Consider the following 23067-nt stretch of genomic DNA (forward strand, 5'->3'; position numbering starts at 1 on the left):
TTCGGCCAGACCAAGGTTGAGACCGGCTTGCCGGTTTAGTTCGGCTATTCCCATTATTATGCGGTATGAATTGGTGGATAGTTGGGTTGGGCATAGCCTAGTTTGCCTAAGAAACTCGCAAATTAAAGGTTGGACTGGAAATCGTAGTCCGGTTTCGATTATGGATAAGAGGGTGAAGGGGACAAAACCTTCATTACCCCAAGGAATGACATCCTTTTCGGCTAAAATCAGGTGAACGTCATCAGGTATATTGTAGTCTTTTCTGAATTCGGCTAGGCCGCCCGGAGTGTCTACTAGATACCTATACTTCCCCATTTATTGTATAAGTTATTAATATATTAGTTCGGTCGGAAGAATGTGCTCAGTAGCTCGGTTGAGCGCGCAGAAGAGTGCCTGGGCAACCTAAGTCTACAAAGTGGAAAACAAAGGTGTTAAGCACAGATCGCAGACCGTGCTACAAAATCAAAGCAAAGATAAAAAGTCCTACTTTGGCCTATGGGGAATGCTGTATCTCGGTTCAGCAAAATGCTTGGTAGCTCGGATTGAGCATAGGGTTCGCGAGATCGGTTTTTGTATGAGGTTGGTTATCTCAGTTTGAACTATGGGTTTTGTTACTTCGGTTGAGCCTCTAGGGGCAGCTTTCTGAGTTTGGTTTAGAAACTAAGAAAGCTGGCTTAGTCCCAAAGGCTTAGCTCGGTTGAAGGCCGAGGTTCCTAGTTTACTGAGTTCAAACTTCGTTCGGTGAGCTTATCTCGGCTAAAGTGAATCAGGAGTTGGTAACTTACTGAAACTACTGTTATTTCTATGAGTTCTAGTTCGGTTACTGTCTGAATTGATCTACATATATAGCACAAATAGTATCCTAGTTCGGTTGGGACAAGTTTCTGGATCAAAACTACGTTTTACAGGTTGCTTCATGATATTCATAGTTTTCTTATAAAGATTTTTTCCAGAAAATACAAGACCCATGAAAAGTAGAAACAGAAATGTGTTTTGTATTTTGCAAAAAACACACAAAACAAATTACAGTGAATGAAGCAAATACAAACACAAAAGAGATCTAAGTAACTTACCAAGGTAAGAAGAGGAAACTGGAGATGGAAACAGTAGCAGTAATGAAGAGCACGAGCTTGGTAGCTAAAGAAGTAGAGGCACAGAAAGAGAAGAAGATGAATAGTGTAGATGAATGATTCAAGGACAGAGGATTTGTTGTGTGCAAAGAGAGAGGAAGGGTGGGAACTATTCAAATTTTTCAGAGTACGAGGGCGGCGTGACAGCTGCCCTCAACCAATCGGAGCCTGCCACGTGTCACTGGAAAAGGAAGCGATTCAGTTTCTGTGATTGAAGCAACGTTCTGACCGGATAAGGATAGTTCGGCTTAGTGCTAGCTCGGCTCTACAGGCTTAGAGTATTAGCTCGGCTGGAAAGGCTAAAACTTTAGCCCAATTTATAGACAGATAATCCCTATCAAGCTACGCGGATGGAATTAAGGGGCAATTGAGAGGGTAATTTATATGAAAATTGGGCCGAGCTAGGTAAATGGGCTGTTATGGGCCGCAGTACGAAGGGCCGTATAAGTTACTCCGGTCTTGTGAATGTTTTGGAGTTAGTCCGGTCCGAAAGAAGATTGAAGTTACTGGCCTAGAGATGCTTTGGAGCTAGACCGGTCCTAGAGTTGAACCGGTCTTGACATGTTAGTTCGGTCTAACTGTACCATGAGTTGTACATGAGAATCCGAAGTAAGGAGTAAAGGGGAGAACCGAACCAAGTATAGTCCGGCCTACTCTGCGGCTCAGCATAGCCAAGATTGCTTCGGTCATGATGGAGTTCGGCCGTGGTAATAACCATCTCACTTGGTTTAAGCAGTGAGGGGGGTGTTGGAGGATAAGGATTATCCTTCAGGAGGTTAAATCCTAGGAGGACTCTGTGTGGAGGAATAGAAGTCCTACTAGGATTATGCCACGCGAAACCTATAAAAGCTCACAAATATCACCTTGGAAGAGGTAACACACAACTTTGCTTTCTGAATACACAACTTTTGTTTATTTGTCAAGTTTGCTGACTTAGGCATCGGAGAGGTTTCCGGCACACACCCGCCGGTTAGCTCACGTTTGTGTTTTCAGGTGATAAGGCGACGTCGTACGGAGGAGCGCAGACTTGGTCAACAGGATTATACGAGAAGGTTTATTTCTTTCCCGTACACCGAGCAAGGACAAAGTGGAAATGAATAAAAGAGAGATGAAATCTTTAAAAAATCTTCCAAAACACCTTGTTTAGGGGTTTGGTGTTGAAAAAAAGAGGAGATGAGAGAAGAAAACAAGTTGGGGGAGAAAATGGGCATGAACCGTTAAGAGAGAGTCGAGCATCCCTCGTTAAATCGGGCCTATCCATTTGTACACTTGGATTTCAGGTATGAGGCCACCACCGTTGGAAAGAAGACTTCTGGGGCTTCAGTTTTCATTCAAGAATCTCCTAAAGCCGAGTTCGGATGGGGGAGATATGATTCGTTGAAGTTGGGCATTATTCCGGTTTGACCGAAACTAAGCAGTTTTCACTAAAAGAGAGATGTCTCTTAGCGCAGTTGGAATTTTGATGTGAAGCTACCACCATTGGAAAGCTTACTTCCGGGGCTTCATTCTGGACACAAGAATGGCCTAAAAAGGCATCTAGATGAAGGAGTTAGGCTTTCTTCAAGTCGGGGACTAGAACTGATTTTTGTTGCCAGACTCTATAGGAGTGTGCTGGCCATGAATGACCAATGCCGGCCTTATGCCGTCCAAAAGTGACCCCCTGCCAGCCAACAATGATAAGGTGCCGGCCAACAATGATAAGGTGCCAGCCATTGATGCCAAAAAGCAGATTTCGACAGATATTTTGCTCCAGCTTGCTCCAGTTGTCTTTTTTGAGATATTTTTGACCCAAACCTCTCTTTTTGCTATATATGGAGGCCTTATCTATTGTTTTGAAGGGTTAGAACATTTGGAGAACTTCTTGAGCAAGTTTTGAGAGCTCCTCTCACTAAAACTCCCTCTCTCTCTATAATTTTCAAAGTTTGATCTCTGCCACTCTCTCTAAAGCCTCTCCCTCTTGCCTTTTGTGCATGCAAGTAGAGAAATACCTCTCTTTTGCCTAGACATCCTTGGTAAAAGTGGTCCATCTTTGGGAGGAGGTTGCCTGAAGCTTACTTGGGACTTTGTTGGAGCTCTAAAAGGTGTTTTGGCTTAGATTTTGGGCTGGTTTTGCAGCTGTGCACCAAGGGTAACATCTCTTTCCCTTTAAGCTTGTTTTACACATTTGCTTGGCCATCTTTTCACACTACTTTGGGGCTGTTTTTTTGGCTTAGTTTTGAATTGAGAAAATATCTGTTTTTCAGTCCTAAAAATGATGGTTTAAGTCTTGTTTGGCTAGGGGGTTGTCTCTCCCTTTTGTTCCTTAGCTTGTATAGCTTTTGAGTCATCTTCCAAGGCCTTTCAAAACAACTTTTTGTGCCCTTTAAACCATTGAAATCCAGAGGATTTTCAGTGGTAAAAATCCTATTTTGAAGCCTAAAATCAGAGGGGGGTGACCCCCTCTCTTCTTGTTTTGTTTGCTTGAGTTTTTGGCCTATTAGAGGAGCATGTATCCCTATACTTTTGAGGCTTAGTTCAGGCAACTTTTTGTGACTTTTAGGACCTGCCTTAACTCTGTCCATGGCTGGTTTGGTCACTTTATGCATGCTTCTTGTATGTGTAGTGTAGTCCCATTTGTGGCTCATCAAAGTAGCATGTCTTGCTAGCATGTATTGGCTCTATTTCAGTAGGTTTTTTTATCATCATTTGACATGTCATAACTCTGATTTGGGCTGGTTTGGTTGTCTCTTGAATGGCTCATGTACTTGTAGAACAAATCTTGCTTACTAGCCCTGTGTGCATGATGTTTTGGCTCATCATTCTAACATATTTTGGATATGCTCCAGCATGATTTTATTCATATTTTGGGCTGTTCTAGGACTGTTTTGGGCTTCCATGGTCATATGACTCATGTTTTGTATAGCTATAGTGCAAATGCTTTGACTAATCTTGAGCCTTGAGGCCCCTACCATGCTATACTTGTGATGTTTGCGTGCTTTGGCATCATTTGAAATGTTATATCAGTGCATATTTCATAGTCATACACTTGTGCTTGCCACTCTTTCAATGCGTTGGAGGGTTGGCCTCTTTATGCCTTAACATGAACCATTGTGTATGCCTTCATGTCTTAGCTTGCGAGCCATCATTTCAGTGCTTATTTGGGGTTATTTTTCCATGATATAACTCTGATTTTTGTTGGTTAAGTCATTCCATGCTTGGTCTTAATAGGTGTAGTGTAATCCACCTTATTTGCCTTATATGCATTATGTCTTATGCCCTTCATGCTAGCACATTTTGGCTTCCTTTTATGCATGTTTTAGACTCATTTTGACATGTTCTAGGACTATTTTGGGTTTCCTTTGCCATATGCTTCATGCTTTGTATAGCTGTAGTGCAATTGGCCTTGCTAGCTTTGCGTTTTGTTGACTCATGCATGCTATCTTTAAGCTATTTAGATGATTTGGCATCATTTAATACTTCATTTCAGAGCTTATAGCATGACTATATTCCCACTTCTTTCATGTTTTAAATGCCTTTGAGTGTTGTGCATTGTTGCCGAGTTTGTGGCCTAGCATGTATGCCATCTTGCCTAGGCGTTTAAGCCCTCATCTCAGCATGTTTAGGTCTTTGTTTTGACCTACTAGAGCTCTGTCCATGATTGGTTCATGCATATTTTTCATATATTGCATGTCTTCTTTGTAGTCCTCTTTACTAGCTTTATGCCTTAAGGACTCTTGCATGCCTTACTTGTTTTATTTGAATGATTTGGCATCATTCCTTACCTCATTTCAGTGCACTTGGTGTTATTACACTTACATGTTTGTCACTCTTTGAGCACTCTTGAGAGTTGTGCTCTTAGGCCTCCTGGGTTGGCCAATGCATTATGCATGTATGCTTTATGTTTTATGCCTTTATTTTATCACCAATGGCCACTAATTTGGATATGACTGAGGTCCATCCATTTTGGTTTAACTCCATTAAACATTGTGCATGCCATGTAGTTCATAGCATTGAGTATGCCATGTGTAGACACCCTATTTTTGACCGTCCTCAAGACTTGGACGTCATCGTTTGAACACTCAATGATCATCCATGCTCGTGTTCGTTTTGAGTTCTCGGGAGTCTCGGTCGCGTGCCTTGCCTCAAGATCTCTTAACTTGTATGTTTTGTGCTTGGTTGTGGACCAAACACTTGTGTTTTTGCTTCTGAGGGAAGAGGATGGCTTGTTGGCCATCCTCTCAACCTATCGGCCAAGGCATGAAGCCATCGGCCTTGTTTTCTTGCCATCGATCGGCACTGTTTTTGGTCGGTCGGCACTTATGTTGGTCGATCGACCATATTTTCTGGCCGAGCCCTGTTCATCTGCTTCATGCAGATATTTTATGCCAGTTGTCATAGCTGGCATGCACAATTCACATCCTCCATACACGTGTATGGAGGGATTTGTTTCAATTGCTTAGCTTGCTCAACAAGCTTAGGAATTGAACTTCTATAAGAAGGGAGCCCCTCCTCCCTTCTCAGGGGTTCAGAAAATAGAGTCTTGAGAGATAGATATACATTTGTATCTATATCTCCTTGTTGATCCTTGTTTTGTGCTCTAAAGTGTCTTTTTGTCTTACTATTGCACACAAACACATAGTAGAACACCATCCTTTGGTTGCTGAGGTCTTTAGGAGTTGTTTTCAGAGATCTTGGAGTGGTTTTGATCAGAAAAAGGTGCTGGAGCTTTGTTCTTAAAGGTGTTCTTCAAGGGTGAGCAACTAACCTTTTGATACCCTAATCTTACTTAAGCTTTTAGACCAATTTGCATATTGTTTTAAGCTTAACTCTAAACTGATAAAAGTTCTAATTTTGCATGCTTGAGACCTTTGTTTAAGGTCACTTTTTGGTTTGGGGTTGTTTACCCGCCCCCCTTTAGGCCTTGTTTGGCCTTGCTTTTGTGCCTTCTTTGTGAGCTTTGGGATCACCTTGTTTTTGCCTTCTCACCACTGAAATCCGGGATGGTGTTTTAAGGTCCCAAAAAGGAGAGGGTCATCCCCTCTCCTTGTGTCTTCAATATTTGCCTTGAATGCCTCATGTGTGAGCATGTTTGTTAGGCTATGTTTTAGCTTGTCTATTAGCATATATTTGTGGTTATTTTGCTGAAGCTTACCACTGTTTTTGCTTGGATTGATCACTCCATACATGGTTTCTACACTTGTAGTGTAAATCACACACACTAGTCTTGTATGCTTCATGAAGTAGCATGTCATTCTAGCCTATGTTGTGCCCTTTTCAGCTTGTATTTGGTGTTGCCTTATCATGTCATACCTCTATTTAGGTTTGGTTTGGTTAGCCTTTGCATGCATCATGCACTTGTAGTGCATTTCCATGAAATTGCCTTAACATGCTTTGTGCTTTAAGCCATGTTTTTAGCATGATTTTGGCTTGACCCAAAGAAACTTTTAGCCTTATTTTACCATGCTTAAGGTCTGTTTGGTATTGTTTTGGTCATGTTTGCATTGCTTTGTATAGCCATGGTTCAACCTAGCTTGTTAGCTTTGAGTGTCCGAGTCACTAGCATGCTTTATTTAGACTATTATCATGATTTGGCATCATTTGAAATGTTATTTCAATCCATGTTTCATGCCCATATACTTGCACTTATCACACCTTTAATGCTTTAAAGAGTTGATGCCTTATGCCTCATGAATGGACCATTGTGTATGCCTCCATGCTTAGGTCTTTGGGATGCCATCTAAGTGGGTTTTTGGGCTGATTTTGATATGCCATAACTCTGTTTTTCATTGGATAATTCATGCCATGTTTGGTTTTGATAGGTGTAGTATAACACCTCCTTTGTAGCCTTGCATGCCTCATGCTTTTGGACTTTTGTTCTAGCTTGTGTTGGCTAGATTTAAGCTTGTTTTTGGTCTCATATTGACCTGCCTTAGGACTGTTTTGGGTGCCCTTGGCTCTTTGGGGCTTGCCTTGTGTAGCCATGGTTTGAGTCCCTTGTTTAGCCTTAAGCTTTAGGCTTTCTTGCATGCTATACTTGCTTTGTTTGGTTGATTTGGCATCATTCCTCACATATTTTCAGAGCTTATCGCATTGCCAGATTCTCATGTTCGTCACACCTTGCTCATGTTTGAGAGTTGTGTCTTGTTGCCTAGCTTATGGGCCAATTGGCATGCATGTTTGTTTTGCATTTTGGTACCATCATTTTAGCACTTTTAGCCACTGATTTGGGCATGCTTGAGAGCTGTCCATTTTAGTTTAAGTCCGTCTTCACATGTTGTTGCATGCTTGCCTTGCATGTTGTTGTATACTTTTTGCATATTTGATACATCGCATGTTGTTACATGCTAATTCCATTATATGTTATTGCATGCTATCGCATCATGCTTGCATGTTTGTATAACATTGTGTGTGCATGTCTTGCCTCTTGATCAAACATGATGGGGGTTGAGGCCCCTTATGTGATTTTGTGCATTCATTCCATATTGAATTGCACACTTGGCTCCTTTGGCCATCATGCATTGGAATGCGTGATTGGTGGCCTGAGGGTCGAGAACTACACACCTTTGAGCCTTAAACATGATAAGGGGTGTAGTTGCAAACATTGTCTTGCAAATGTATTGCCATACCTCTGTTTGTCCTCTGCTGCAGCAAAACAACATTTTGCAGGAAAAGATGGCCGATTGGCTATCTAGTATGCCGATCGGCTAAAAGTGTTTGGCCGATGACCTCATAAATGGTTGATGACACCTCTCCTTTGGCCGATGGCTTCACCATTTGGTCGATGGCCTCTCAGCATGTCCATGAGGTGGTTCAGAAGCATCACAGAGATTTTCACAATTTTCAAGGGTGCAGAACAGTGCAAACAGAGGCAACATGAGGCATGGCAACGAATTTCCGAGTGAAGAGGACTGAGCATGCATTTGTCCCTCTTCTTGAGGCCTCTTTACTGTTTTTCGTAGCTTAATTAATTTTTTAATTATTTAAGTGTTGTAATAATTACTTGTAGCTAGTTATTCATTTGATTGTATAATAATTAATTAGCTTGTTAGTTAGTTACTTAGATGGTTTGTATTATTCTTTCGGACCCTCCGTCGAGAGGGCCAATTGTTGTAATAAGCGTGTGTGTGTGTGATGCATGTCTTCCAACCCCCATCTCTTTCTTCCTTTTGCTTAACCGCTTACAATGGTTAGTTCTAGGACATATTTCATTTAACATTCTTATGCTATGCATGTTTGCATCATTCATCTGTATTGCATGCACTGGGCTCGGCGCATCATACTAACTGCATTGTATTTCAATTACAATTTGAATACATGTATCAAGTATTGCATCTCACATGACATCTTAGAATAGCTGAGCCTATTTCTAGTTGCATTTTACATGTGTTGCATTAGCCATCTTAACATGAGCTAGGATCATGCATTTGATTACTAACTAGTTTTTGTTTTGGCTCGGAGTACACTGTAAGTGTTTATGCTTTAACATCTTGCATGTGTGTCAGTATTGCCATGATAGCATTCTTGCCATGAGGCTAACTGCTTATATGCTATAACTACCTGAATGCCTATGGGTGAATGTTGGATTACTTGAATTGGGACAATTCATTGAAATCCGTATTTTAGCCTACTTGCGAGTAGTAAATTTCCAACCATTTCCAAACAAACAGATATGCGATGCTTTGTTCCAAATTAGGCGATCTAGTCTATACTTGTGTGTTGTGCGCATCACATAGTAATTTTAGCTAATTAACCGGAATAAAAACACATGCGTTTTCAAAAACAAGATATCATGCTTAGTACAGGCCAATCTTTGATCGGGCGAGCAGGGGTGCTCATTGCATGACCTTCCCCTCTCGTACCCAAGTTCCCGAGCTGAGGCAACTTTGGTAATGACGGACACGTGGCCTTAGGCACGAGTCAAGGTTTCCTAGATTTTCCAAAATAAAATATTTAGGTGGCGACTCTGTATCTGGAAAAGCAGTCCATGTTTGGCACTTCTTTCTTAAAAATCAATTTTCCAAAACGATTTGCCGGATTTGGACTCTTTGGTGATTTATCAGTCTCACATCGCACATTGTGAGATCAGACTGGGAACCGTGACATTGAGTCCGAACTGTAGTAGCTAGAGAACAAAACGAGATTTTCTCGGGAGTTCTCCGGGCACATCTACACCATGTTGTTTGCATGTTGATTCATTGCATTATGAATGCCATGTTGTTTGCATGCTTAGGTCACATTACATTGAGTATGCCACCATTTGCATTGTGTATGCTAGTTGTGCATGCCATTAGCCTTGTTAGGTTATTCATGTTTGCATGCTTAAGTCATATTGCATGTTTTCCATGCTTGTGTTGCATTGTTGTTTGGATTAAGTATTAATCCGAGCACGAGAAACGAGGGACGTTTCATACTTCAAGTGATGAAACGTGCCTCAATTCTCGGTCGCCGACGCTCTTGATGACGCATGATAGAGTTTTAGGCTTTATATGTTTATTTGTGCATTTATTTTACATTGAATTTGTACAAATTGAATCTTCGGCCATCATGCATCGAGATGCGTGATCGATGGTCTTGGATCCGATTATGCCTCTCCCTTGATGTTTTGAGGTGATATGGGGTGACATAGTGCGTACATACCCTTGGGAGACCCTCAATTTCCTCTGTTTTCTGCTCTGTTGCAGCTTGGTGTCACAGCACACCAGTGGCCGGCAGTCTGTCATCCTTGGCCGACACCCCCCTCATCCTTGGCCAGCAGTGGGCACCCTTGGTCGGCCGTGGGGTCGGCAGTAGTTTCTCATGGCCGGTAGGCCACTGGTGCACTCTCCAGTAGTGCTTTGGTAAGTTTCAGCAGCAAGCACTGGAAGACACCCTGCAAGCAAAGCCTCTAGAGAGCATTCGGAGAGCTTTCGGGACGGGAACCAAGCATGCATACTCTCCCCCTTCAACCAGAGCTGGAACAGCTCAGTTTAATGCTTATTTGTTAATTAGCTTCAATTTGTAATTTAATTAATTAAGTTTTGTAATAATTAGCTTAGTAGATTGCTTATTATTCAATTTGGTTATGTAATAATTAATTAGCTTGTTAGTTAGTTAATTAGTTGGTTTGTATTATTTATTCGGACCCTCCGTCGAGAGGGCATATGTTGTAATAAGGGTGCGTGTGTGTGTGCATGTCTTCCAACCCCCATTTCTTTCTCCCTTTTACTTAACCGCTTTCGATGGCTAGTTTTAGGACATTTTCAAATTAGCATACCTTATGCTTTGCATGCGTGCATCCATTCATCTGTCTTACATGCACCGGGCTCGGCGCATCATACTAACTGATTGTATTTCAATACCGATTTGAATACGTGTTATCAAGTTGCATTTCATATGCCATCTTAGAATAGCCGAGCCTATTTCTAGTTGCATTTTGCATGCGTTGCATTAGCCATCTTAACATGAACTAGGATTATGCATTGATTACTAACTAGTTGTTGTTTTGGCTCAGAGTACACTGTGAGTGTTTATGCTTTAGCATACTGCATGTGTATTAATGTTGCCATGAAAGCATGTTTTCCATGAGGCTAATTGCTTATTTGATTAACTGCCTGAATACCTGTGGGTGAAGGTTGGATTGCTTGTATTGGAACAATTCATTGAAATCCTCGATTTAGCCTACCTGCGAGTAGCAAACTTCAAATTATGTTCAAACAAACGGATATGCAATGTTTTGTTCCAACTTAGGCGATCTAGTCTATACTTGTTTGCTGTGCGCATCACATAAGTAATTCTAGGCTTAATAACCGAAATAAGAGCACATGTGTTTTCAAAAACAAGATATCATGCTTAGTACAGGCCGATCCTTTGATCGGGTGAGCGGGGGTGCTCATTGCATGCCCTTCCCCTCTTGTACCCAAGTTCTCGAGCCGAGGCAACTTTGGTGATAACGGACATGTGGCCTTTGGCACGAGTCAGGGTTTCTTAAATTTTCCCCAAAACAAAATATTTAGGTGGCGACTCTGTATCTGGCAAAGCAGTCCATGTTTGGCACTTCTTTATAAAAATTAGTTTTCCAAAATGATTTGTCGGATTTGGATTCTTTGGTGATTTATCGGTCTTGCATTGCACTTTGCAATATTAGATTCAGAACCGTGACATTGAGTCTGAACTGTAGTAAGCCCAAATGAACAAAACGGGATTTTCCCGGGACTTTCGGGCGCATCTACACCAGTCAGCTCATAGGGGTCCAAGGTCCAGCGCCCCTTGATAGGTCCGGGGTAGCGCCAAGCGGGGTCAAGGGGCAGCGCCCCCTAAGCAAAAAGCCAAAATGCAGTCAAAGTTGTTTGTTCTCTCGAGCAAAGGAATGTGCGCTCGAGCAAATAATCTTTGCTCCCAGTAGTTTCACCTTCTACCAAATACTAGGAAGGATAATTGTGGGCTCGAGCAAAGGAGGCCTGACTCGAGCGAAAGCACTTAAAGAATACATGCGTATCAGTCTCATCGCTCGAGTGAGAGATCTTGTGCTCGAGCGACCATCGCGGCCTTGTTTGCTATAAAGCTGTGTTTCAGTCAGATTTTAGGGTATGACTCCCAAATCTTCTTCTTGGGTATTAGGGGCTTCTTTGCTTGTTTCCTTTAATATCTATGAGAGTTTATATCATAAATTGAGTGGATTATATCAAAGAGTTTGTTTATTTTATTTTATTCACAAAAGAGAGAGTTGTCTTCGGTAAATTCCATGGAATTTGGGCTTGAAGCTTTAGTAGATTCTGGAGTGGCTCATCGTCATGAATTCGACATCGGCGTTGTGGATTCAACATTAGGGAAGACAATTCCGAGGTGAAGACGGTGGTGAAAGAGGCATATTGGGGTCGGTTCAGTTTGGGTATGGATTTGCTAGGAAATTGAAAGTATACTTGTGTAATTCTTTTTTGATCTTCTTAGTGGATTGTTTTGTGACTTTAGCTCGTGGTTTTTTTATCACAATTGAAGGCGCTCAAATTGTGATTTTTTTATGTTAAAATTGTAGTGTCGATTTGTCTTTGAATGTTTGATTGGGATTGCTATTTACTAGTTAAAATTGATACATAATCACAAATCAATATCTCAAAGATTTTAGATTTTTCCCGGTTAATTGGCCAAATCTAATCTAATTAGTTGTGGCCTGTCAATTATAGCCAAATCCAATTTTATTGATTGTAGCTTGTCTATTATGGCCAAATCTAATCTCATTGATTGTGGCCTGTCGATTTTGATCTGTCGATTTAGACCATGACCATCTTTAAAGGTTTACTATAGCCATATTTATATTCATTAGTATTGCTATTATTCTTTGCCGGACATTGAAGTTATGGTTGCCTTTTGCAAATTAATTGCTTTAACCAAGTGAATGTAGCACCACGTCTTGACATCAATTACTTCAAACGACTTCACTTTTTTACGTAGCAAGATGCATGAGTGAAGGACACATGGTAGTAATATGTTTCTCGCAAATTAGTTGTCCACTTTATAATTATCAAAGGGTGGCACCAAATTCAACAAAAGTTGAGGCAACCACCACCTTCTTTGATGTGGCAATCGTGGCAATGTGCATAAAGAGAACAAAAACTGCTCTAGGCAGTTTATTAGAACCGTTGGGGAAGTCTATAAATAGGCAAAGAGAAAATGAATAAATGGCCCCTTCAACCTTATTCACAACACTTGTGAAATTTAGAAGTAGTATAACTTATCTAGAAATAGTTCAGTATATGTAATTTGGAGTAGATTAGTGGTTAGTTCTTGTAATCAGTGTTCTTGTACCCTGTCGATTATGATACTTGATGCTTGTAATTTAATTATTGTAATTAAGTGACAAGTTTAGGTATTACTAATCAAAGTTTCAGTGTGCTTAATCTTTTGTTTCTTCACATTACTATCGCCAAAGAAGTCCTTAAATCTGTCGAAGCATAAGAGACCAACCACAATTGCTTCATCTGTTATTGTTTGTGGAAATTGGTTTATCTATCATATCAACTCTGTACCAAACCAAATTTTTGCTAACATATTTTGGCACGCCTAGTAGGACCTGTCTAATTTGGAGTGATAACAAATAATGAGCAAATGGACATACATGGAGATCTAAACTTAGGCCAAACTAGTGGCTCATACATAAAAATCAGACATGCTTTTCTTCTTCGAACAAAGTAATTATTGGAAAGCACGCTTTTACATGAAAAGCAAGAAATATTTCAAGAACTGAATCCCATATTTGATTTCAAGTTGGCTCAAAAAAAGCAGATCAATGCTTTTCTTCTTTGAACCAAGCAATTATTGGTAAGCATAAACATGCTACGAAAGTCCCGCTCTTGGAAAGGGCTAAGAAATGTTTGAAGAACTGAATACCATATTTCATTTCAAGTTGGTTCAAAAAATGCAAACATTATTAATGAAGAGTCAATGTATGAAGATAATGTTGCTTGGGGGGGTTTATACACCAAGTTACGAAGATAACATGATTTTGGAAAGTTTTTATAAGCTATTAATGGCCAAAAAAAATTTTTTTTAAAAAAAAAAAGTCATTTCTTTCAAAATATGTTGAAAATTCATTACAAAATGATGATGAAAATACACTTTGGGAGCATATTTTTTACCAAACATGGCAAAGAATAACAAGCCATTAATAGCTAAAAAAGAAAAACAACCCTTTCTCTGAAAAAATGTTAAAAATTCATCACAAAATGATGGTACAAATTCATTTGGGAGACATAATTTAAAGCCAAAGATAGCTGAAAATTATGAAAAAAAAAAAAAGAAAAAAAAATGATGAACAATAGCCCCTTTTGGCAAAAGATGATAAAAATCATTGGGGAGAAAAGCAAGTTTTTGAGCTAAATATGGCTAAAATTGATGATCAACCCGACTATTTATGAATTCAACATTTCTGATATCATTCAAAGTAATGAAATATATAAATTTTTAAAGTCAATTTATACTATGGCTTTTGATATTCAAAATTTATTTTAAATTTATGGATTACACCAAAACTCAATTTTAATGAAATGGTTAACAAAATAACAATTATTAGAGAACATTTTTCTATCGGTTGCATGTTATGCATAATTAAAGATGGTTATGCTGCCAAGTATGGCCAGGTAAAGGTATAGTAGGTTCATGTAGTGTTGGCCAATGAAAGTAGTAAGAGAAGAAAAGTGTTTGCAAAGCCATGTATGCATGTGCATCGATACTGTCAATCATATATAAATTAGCAATTATTTAATTGCCCAAATAATGTGTATTTCAATATAATGATTATATAATTCTTCAAAAATTCAAGTGATTTTATTTTTAAAGACTTTAAGGGTATTGTTTGCATCATAAATTAGTTTTTAGTGAATGTGACTTGTCAATTATGGCCAAAATAATTTATGAATTTTAGTAAATATGGATTGTCCCAAATTTTGTCTTCTATATCATTTAAGGCGAAATTCACTTTTACTTTAAATGAGGGACATTGTTGATATCATATTTTATTTCCTGTCGATTTTGACCTATCAATAGGCTAAATCTAATCTAATTAGTAGTGGCCAGTCAATTATAGCCAAATCCAGTTTTATTGATTGTGACTTGTCCATTATGACCAAATTTATTTTCATTGATTGTGACCTGTCGATTTTGGTCTATCGATTCAGACCATAACCATCTTTAAAGGTTTACTATGACCATATTTATATTTATATTTATTATTGTTGTTGTTATACTTATTGCAGGTAAAAATGTTAGAGACCTCAAAAATTCTACCAAAAGTTTTATCAAATGTCGGGTGTGGGACCCACATGAGACCCATTTGTATGGATCCCACACTCATGTGAGACAATTGATAGAAATTTTGATAAAATTTTTAGAATCTCTAACATTACTCTATTGCAGGACATGGAAGTTACCTAGTGGTTAATGGAAATTGCACAAAACAAGAAATTCGAGGGACACATGGCTGCCTTTGGCAAATTAATTGCTTAAATCAATTGAATGCGGCACTACGTTTTGGCATCAATTACTTCAAATGATTTCATTTTCTTATGTGGCAAGATGCATGCGTGAACACATGGTAGTAATATGTTTATTGCAAGTTAGTTGCCCACTTTATGAGGATCAAAGGGTGGTACCACATCCAGTAAAAGTTGAGGCAATCACCACCTTCTCTTACGTGACAATCATGGCAATGTGCATGAAGAGAATAAAAATTGCTCAAGGTAGTTTATTGAAATCGTCCGTGGAGTCTATAAATAGGCAAAGAGAAGATGAGCAAATGGCTTTCAATCCAATTCATAACACTTGTGAAATTTTGGAGTAGTTCAGTACATGTAACTAGGAGTAGATTAGCAGTTAATTCTTGTAATCGGTGTTCTTGTACCCTTCCAATTATGATACTTGATACTTATAATTTAATGCTTATAATTAAGTGACAAGTTTGGGTGTTACTAATCAAAATTTTAGTGTGTTTAATCTTTTGTTTTTTCACATTACCACTTTTAAAGAAGTCATCGAATCTGTCAAGGTATAAGATATCAACTACAATTGCTTGATCTGTTGTTTTTTGTGGAAATTGGTTTCTCTGTCGATTTGAACCAAACCAAATTTTTGCTAACAAATATAGAGGCAAGAAAAGAGGTAGTTTCCACCGCTTCTTCTTATGACCTTATTACCAATGAGGATGATACTAACATGAACTAAAAATGGGTGTGGAAGCTTAAATTACCTCAAAAAATATTTGCTTTTGTTTGGGATGTTGCTATGCATGGTAAACTTCCCACAAATCATAGGAGTCATAAGAGGTATGGTTAACAATGACTGTTGTCCTAGATGTACATGAAGAACATGGATCACCTCTTGAGAACTTTTATTGCATAACTAAGGAAGTTTAGAGAGATCTTAGAATTGACCAATGACTTAGGGAAGGGATTGGAAGCCCCTTGATGAATGGTTAAAAACCAATTTAACTGATAAAAATAAATACTTTGGTGTGCTATCTGGCAGATTTGGTTAACTAGATACCAAAAAGTCATTGAAAATGTGGATGGCAACATCCAAGGAATCTTTGCCGTTGTTAAGAAATTCTCTGAAAAAGTCATTGAGGCCCTCCAATCACCTCTAACAAATGGTCACATACATGTTAGATATATTAATGTTGTGTTGGATCATGAATTTGGATTATCTGAATTCCTGATCCAAACACAGCTTAAGTGGTGCCTTCCGCTTACAAGTAAAATCAAACTCAATATTGATGGGAGCGCCAAAGGAAATCCAGGGATTGATGACCAAGGAGGTCTATTTAGAGATAAACAAGGAATATGGGTCTGTGGCTTCTTTGGTTGACTAGAGAACTATACTAGCATTGAGGTTTGTTAGGACCCTTTGTTGTCAAATTCCATGGAAAAAACCAAGGTTGTAATCAACTTGTAATTTTCCAGTCTTCCAGTTTTTGTCTTTCCGCTCGAGCGGGGAAAGTGACGCTCGAGCGGGGTTTGCACTCTCACAGCATCTATTACGTCTGCAAAAATACTAGATGATGTGATTTTACGCTCGAGTGTGGGATCTTCCGCTCGAGCGTGAACCTTGTATGAAACATGGAATATGGAGTCTCTGCTCGAGCGTCCATTCCCACGCTCGAGCGGACCGCGCGATCTCAGTTACTATATATTCGTGTGCTGGTTCAATTCTAGGGTTACTTTTCCTAGATCTTGTTTAAGGATCTTAGGGTTTTGTTTAAGATTTTTTTCTAAAAGTCTTGTTGAGTTTTCCTTGATATATTTGAGAGAGTTTGTAACTTATGATCTAAGATACATACATCAAGGAGTTTGTTACTTCATATTCAAGAGTGTTCTTCTTCAGTGGATTCCGAAGATTCAAACGTGGAGTTTCAAAAGAGTTTTGATTCTGTATGTAGTCGTTGATTCGACAAGTGAAGTTTTGGATTCAACTTCAGATTAATCAGTTCCGAGACGAAGGCTTGATGAAAGAGTTATAGAAGGTTTGAAGACAAATTGGAGTAGTTGGGTAATTTGTTTGTTATCTTTGTAATCTTTCTTTCTTCAGTAGTGGATTGATTAGTGGCGTTTCGCCCGAGGTTTTTTATTACAATTGAAGGTTCTTCAATTGTCGATTTATTGTTTATTTCGAAAACAACAATCTAAATCACTCTCGTAAGTGCTTGATGATTTAGATTGTGTGTTTTGAATGATTGGGAATTAAAATATTTTAATCTTGATCTAATCACGAATCACTTAGGATTTTCAATTAGTATCAGAGCGGGTCACTGTAGACACCCCATTTTTTATCGTCCTCAAGACTTGGACGTCACCGTTTGAACACTCAGTGATCATCCACGTTTGTGTTCGTCTTGAGTTCCCGGAGGTCTCGGCCACACGCCTTGCCTCAGGATCTCTCGACTAGACTATTTTGTGTTTGGTTTTGCACCAAATACTTGTGTTTTGCCTTGGAAGGGCAGGGAATGGCTAGTGGGCCATCCCCACACATCACCGGCCATGGCTTGAGGCCATCGGCCAGTGTTTTGTTGCCATCGGCCAGATGTTTGGTCGGTCGGCACTCTAGTTGGTCGGTTGGCCATTTATTTTGTCAAAATAGCATTTTTGGCTGGCCGATCACTATGCATCTGCTTTTGCAGATATTTTTATGCCAGCTGTACTAGCTGGCATACACCTTTTCACTCTTGCCAAGCTTGTTTTGTAAGCTTTACAAGAGTGATCTTTTATAAAGAGGAGGTCTCTCCTCCCTCCTCTAGGGTTACAAAAAATCCCAGGGGAGCTCTGATTCTAGGGTTAGCATAGTGTATCTATTCTATCTCTATTTCTCCATCTCTTTTGCTCTAAGTGTGTGTTTGTCCTTAGTTTTGCACTAGGACACCTACCATTACACCTTACCTTGATTGTTGAGGCATTAGAGGTCTGTTCTTGAAGTTCTTAAGCTGGTTTGGAGCTAAGAAAGCTGCTGGAGTGATCCTTGTGAAGAAGGTCTTCAAGGGTAAGATTCTTGCCCTTTTTACCACATCTTTGCATAGTCTTTTTACCTACCTTGCTTGTTGTTTTAAGCTTAGTGTATAACATATAAAAGTCTTGTTTTTACCTGCTTAAAATAGTTGTTTAGGTTGCTTTGAGCTTTGGGGCTGTTTGACCCCTCTTAGGCCTTGTTAAGCCCTATTTTTGTGCTATTTTGGTGAGCTCCGGAACCACCTTGTTTGGGCCTCCTCACCACTAAAATCTTAAGGGATTTCAGTGGTGAGGATGGTGGTTTAAGGTCCCAAGAAGAAGAGGGCCACCCCCTCTCCTTGTTGTCTTCAATATGTGCCATTTAAGCCTCATGTGTGAGCAACATTTTTGAGACCATGTTGGCCATGTTTCAGTAGGTATTTGGTAGTATTTTGCCATGTTTTACCTCTATTTTTACTTGGTTTAGACACACCATGCTTGCCTTGCATACTTGTCTTGTAATGCCATGTTTTAGCCTTAACATGCTTTGTGCTTTGAGCCTTGTTCTAGCATGATTTAGGCCTAGCTTTGTGAAGCTTTTATGCATGTGTTAGCATGCTAAAACTCTGATTTTGGTCATTCAATTCATTCCATGTTTGGGTTTGTTAAGGGTAGTTCAATACCTCTTTGGTGAGCCTTGGACCTCGGACTTTGCTTGCATGCTTTGATTGCCTTGTTTAGATTGATTTGGCATCATTTTATAACATGATTTCAGAGTTTATAATGCATGCCACTGTAGACACCCCATTTTTGACCGACCTTAAGACTCAGACGTCACCAGTTAAGCACTTGGTGATATTGCATAATGTGCTCGTTCAAAGTTTCAGAGTCTTGGCTGCGAGCCCCGCCTCCGGATTTCCGAACCCTCTTCGGTGCCTTGCCTCGGTTTGCGAACCAGACTCGGTTTTCTCTGTTTCTTTTCCTAAGGGGAGGGAGAGGTCCCGTAGACCATCTCTCAATGTCCGTAGGCTACATTTGGTGGCCGTAGGCCATTTTTCCCATTTCGGAGCCCGATTCCCGGTTTTCGGAGCCATCAGGCCGTGTGCCTCGGTTCGGGACCGCTTAACCATCTCCTATTGCTCTGATTTTTGGCATACATCTTATTTCATCCCTTTTGAGGGACACTGGGGGTTGAGAAACACACTTCGAGGTCGAATACCATTTTCGGTGCTTAACAGCCCATTTTCGGGACCCCGAACTGCGTGTTTTGGCCCCGGAACGTTCGTTTTGCAACGGTTTTCGTTCATTTTTGGCAGGTACCTCTGTTTTATCACTAGGAAGGTCACTGAAGGGTGGGAGGCCAGCAATTGTTGCAACAACCAGTTATCTCTCTTCCGGAGCCTCCCGGCGCCCGTTTTTCGCACTTCCGGGCTAATGTTGAATACCTTGGAGCTAGTGTTGCCAACTTTCAACCACATATCTGTGATCTACACACCTGAGAGGCCACTAAAAGTTCATGGCCGGCCATTAAGGTTACCTGACCCTTTTGACCCCTTTCTTCCGGGCTAATGTTGAACCCCTTGGGCCCCTTTTCTTGAACTTTGAACCACATATCTGTGATGTACACACCTGAGAGGCCCCTAAAAGTTCATGGCCAGCCAGTAATTCAACTTGACCCTTTTGACCCCCTCTTTCCGAGCCAAAGTTGAACCCCTTGAACCCACTTTCTTGGAATTTTAACCACATGGTTGTGTTGCACACACATAGGGGTACCTCTCCAGTAGCTTGCCGGCCAGAAAATCACCTTGACCTTTTTGACCCCTAGCCAGCCGGCTAGGGGGTGTGGCCGGCCGGCCACCTCCAGCAAAAGTAATGGGCCGGCCGTGTTCTTTGCACTGTGCACTTTACAGCTGTGGGGCATTGTCCCCCAGATATTTTCTGTATCCGGGGGATATTTTGTGGGGGAGTTTTGCTCTCCTTTTCCCCCACCTTTACACCCCCTTTTTGATCCTTATAACCAGCTGGTGGTCTTCTCTTTTAGGGTTAGAAAAACTCTCCTTCAAGCTTCCATAGCCAACTCCATCTTCTTCCTTCTCAATTCTTGAAAAAACCCTAAGTCCCTAACCATCATCCCTTCTACACCACCAAGCTCTACCACCACCATCTCATTTCCAGCAACAAGGAAGGATTCTTGAAGGCTAAATAAGCTGCAAATCCATCTGAGAAGCAACAAAAGTTTGAATCTTCAAGGGTAAGTAACACTTTTACCCTTTTGACCCTTTTTCTTGATCTATTTCTAAGCCCCACTTCTATTTGGTTTCAAGCTCCGGCCCTAACTGAAAAGGGCCATATTTTGAGCTCATCTTCACTTTTCATCAAGGGCTCAACCCTATTTGAGCCCTCCATAACACACTTGCTTCATTGATCCTCTTGTATGTCATAGTTTTGCATGCTATTTTTGACCCATGAGCAATTTATTTTCGAGCATGTTGTAAACTGATATTAGGCTTATTTTGATCCCCTCTTCAACATTGAAGAAGGGCTCAACACCATTTGGGGTTTCCATGTTATACCTACCTTTATACTCCTCTTTTCTTCCCCATTCTTGCATACAATGGTAGCCTACCATGCTTTTGTTTTTGGCCATTTTACAGTTCTATAAAATTGCTTATTTTGGTCCATACTTCATGTTTCATTTAGGTCTTTTGATGGTTTGGGGCTTCCATAGGTCACTTCATGTTATATCCCTCTTTTATTCCCCATTCTTGCATGTTTAGTTAGCCTACCATGCTTTTGTTTTTGGCCATTTTACAGTTCTAGAAAAGTGATTATTTTGATCCATTATACATGTTTTGTTAAGGGTCTTTGGCTGTTTGGTGATTATTTTGCGTACCTCATGTTATAGCCATTTTTTAGCCTTATTTTGCATCACATTTCTATCATGTTTGTATACTGATTTTGAGGCTGCCATATACTGTAAGTATTCATATTTTTGGTCCCTCTTCAATGTTGTAGAAGGAAATTTTCCAGTTTGGGTTTTTCTTGTATCACTTGCTTCATTACCCCTCTTTTGGCCCCTATTCTTGCATGCTATTTTTACCATACCTATGCTTGCTGTTTGGCCATGTTTATAACTGTGAAAGTGCATTTTTTGGGACTGTCTAGCTTCTTTCTTTGCATTGCATGTCCATATTGTACATATTTGGCATAGCTATAGGTCATTTCGGGTGCCTAAATTCACATTTCGGGACAATTCCTTGCATTTCGTGTCATTTCGCCCCATTTCGGGACTGTTTTCCCCCATATTTTAATGCTGAAATTCCATTAGCATGCTTGCATATCATTTTTGCCATATTTCATTGCATTTTGGCATTGCCTCGGTTTGCGTGCCCGTGTGCACGCATTTTGAGGCACCCCATTTTTATCCGCCGGCATCCTATATGAGTGTGGCTGAGGCTCACTTATGTTGGTGTAAGCCCATTTGTCATTTCCATGTCATTTGCATTGCGTATGCATCGCCTCGGTTTGCGTGCCCGTGTGCACGCATTTCGAGGCACCTCCATTTTTATCCGATGGCATCCTATGTGAGTGTGGCTGAGGCTCACTCATGTTGGTATAAGCCCATATCATGTTTCCATGTCATTTGCATTGCGTATGCCATTGCCTCGGTTTGCGTGCCCGTGTGCACGCATTTCGAAGCACTTCATTTTCATCAACCGGCTCCTTATGTGAGTGTAGCTGAGGTTCCCTCATGTTAGTATAAGTCCATGTTATGTTTTCCATGCCATTTTAGTCATTTTCATTGCATTTACCATCGCCTCGGTTTGCGTGCCCGTGTGCATGCATTTCGAGGCATCTCATTTTCATTGCATTTATCATTGTCTCGGTTTGCGTGCCCGTGTGCACGTATTTCGAGGCATCTCATTTTCATTGCATTTACCATCGCCTCGGTTTGCGTGCCCGTGTGCACGCATTTCGAGGCATCTCATTTTCATTGCATTTACCATTGCCTCGGTTTGCGTGCCCATGTGCACGCATTTCGAGGCATCTCATTTTCATTGCATTTACCATCACCTCGGTTTGCGTGCCCATGTGCACGCATTTCGAGGCATCTCATTTTCATTGCATTTACCATCGCCTCGGTTTGCGTGCCCATGTGCACGCATTTCGAGGCATCTCATTTTCATTGCATTTATCATTGCCTCGGTTTGCGTGCCCGTGTGCACGCATTTCGAGACACATATCATTGCCTCAGTTTGTGTGCCCGTATGCACGCATTTCGAGACACATATCATTGCCTCGGTTTGCGTGCCTGTGTGCACGCATTTCGAGACACATATCATCGCCTCGGTTTGCGTGCCCGCGTGCACGTACTTCGAGACATATATCATCATCTCGGTTTGCGTGCCCGTGTGCACGCATTTCGAGGTACCTCATTTTCATAGCATTTTATCATTTTCTCGGTTTGTGTGCCCGTGTGCACGCATTTCGAGGCAGGTCATTCCATAGCATTGTGTATTTAGGATTGCATCTTAGTTGCATTTCATGCATATCATGCATATTGCATCGTGTCCGGAATAGGAGTTAACCCGGGCACGGGAAACGAGGTACATTTCGTACTCCGAGTGACGGAATGTGTCTCAATTCCCCAGTCGCCGACACTCCGGATTATCCATGATGGAGTTAGGTTTTAGCTATAGTTTCATGTGCATTCATCCTATATTGAGTTGTGCATTTCGACTCCTCGGCCATCATGCCTCGGTATGCGTGATTGGTGGCACGAGGATCGAGACATGCATATATCTGTGCAAATACATTGCTATGCCCCTTTCCTGCTCTCTGTTGCAGCAAAATGAAGAATCAGCAACCTTTTGGGGCTTGGCACGCATTTCAAGAACAGGTGTAAACAGAGGCTAATTGGGGCATTCCGGTGGATTTCCGCGCAAGACGACCCGGACATGCATCATCCATCAGAAGCAAGGCAGTCCCTGGCTTGCATGCCAGTTTTATTTGCT

The sequence above is a fragment of the Camellia sinensis genome, chromosome 11 (assembly GCF_055761805.1).
Source record: "Camellia sinensis isolate YWXY chromosome 11, ASM5576180v1, whole genome shotgun sequence".
NCBI lineage: Eukaryota > Viridiplantae > Streptophyta > Magnoliopsida > Ericales > Theaceae > Camellia > Camellia sinensis.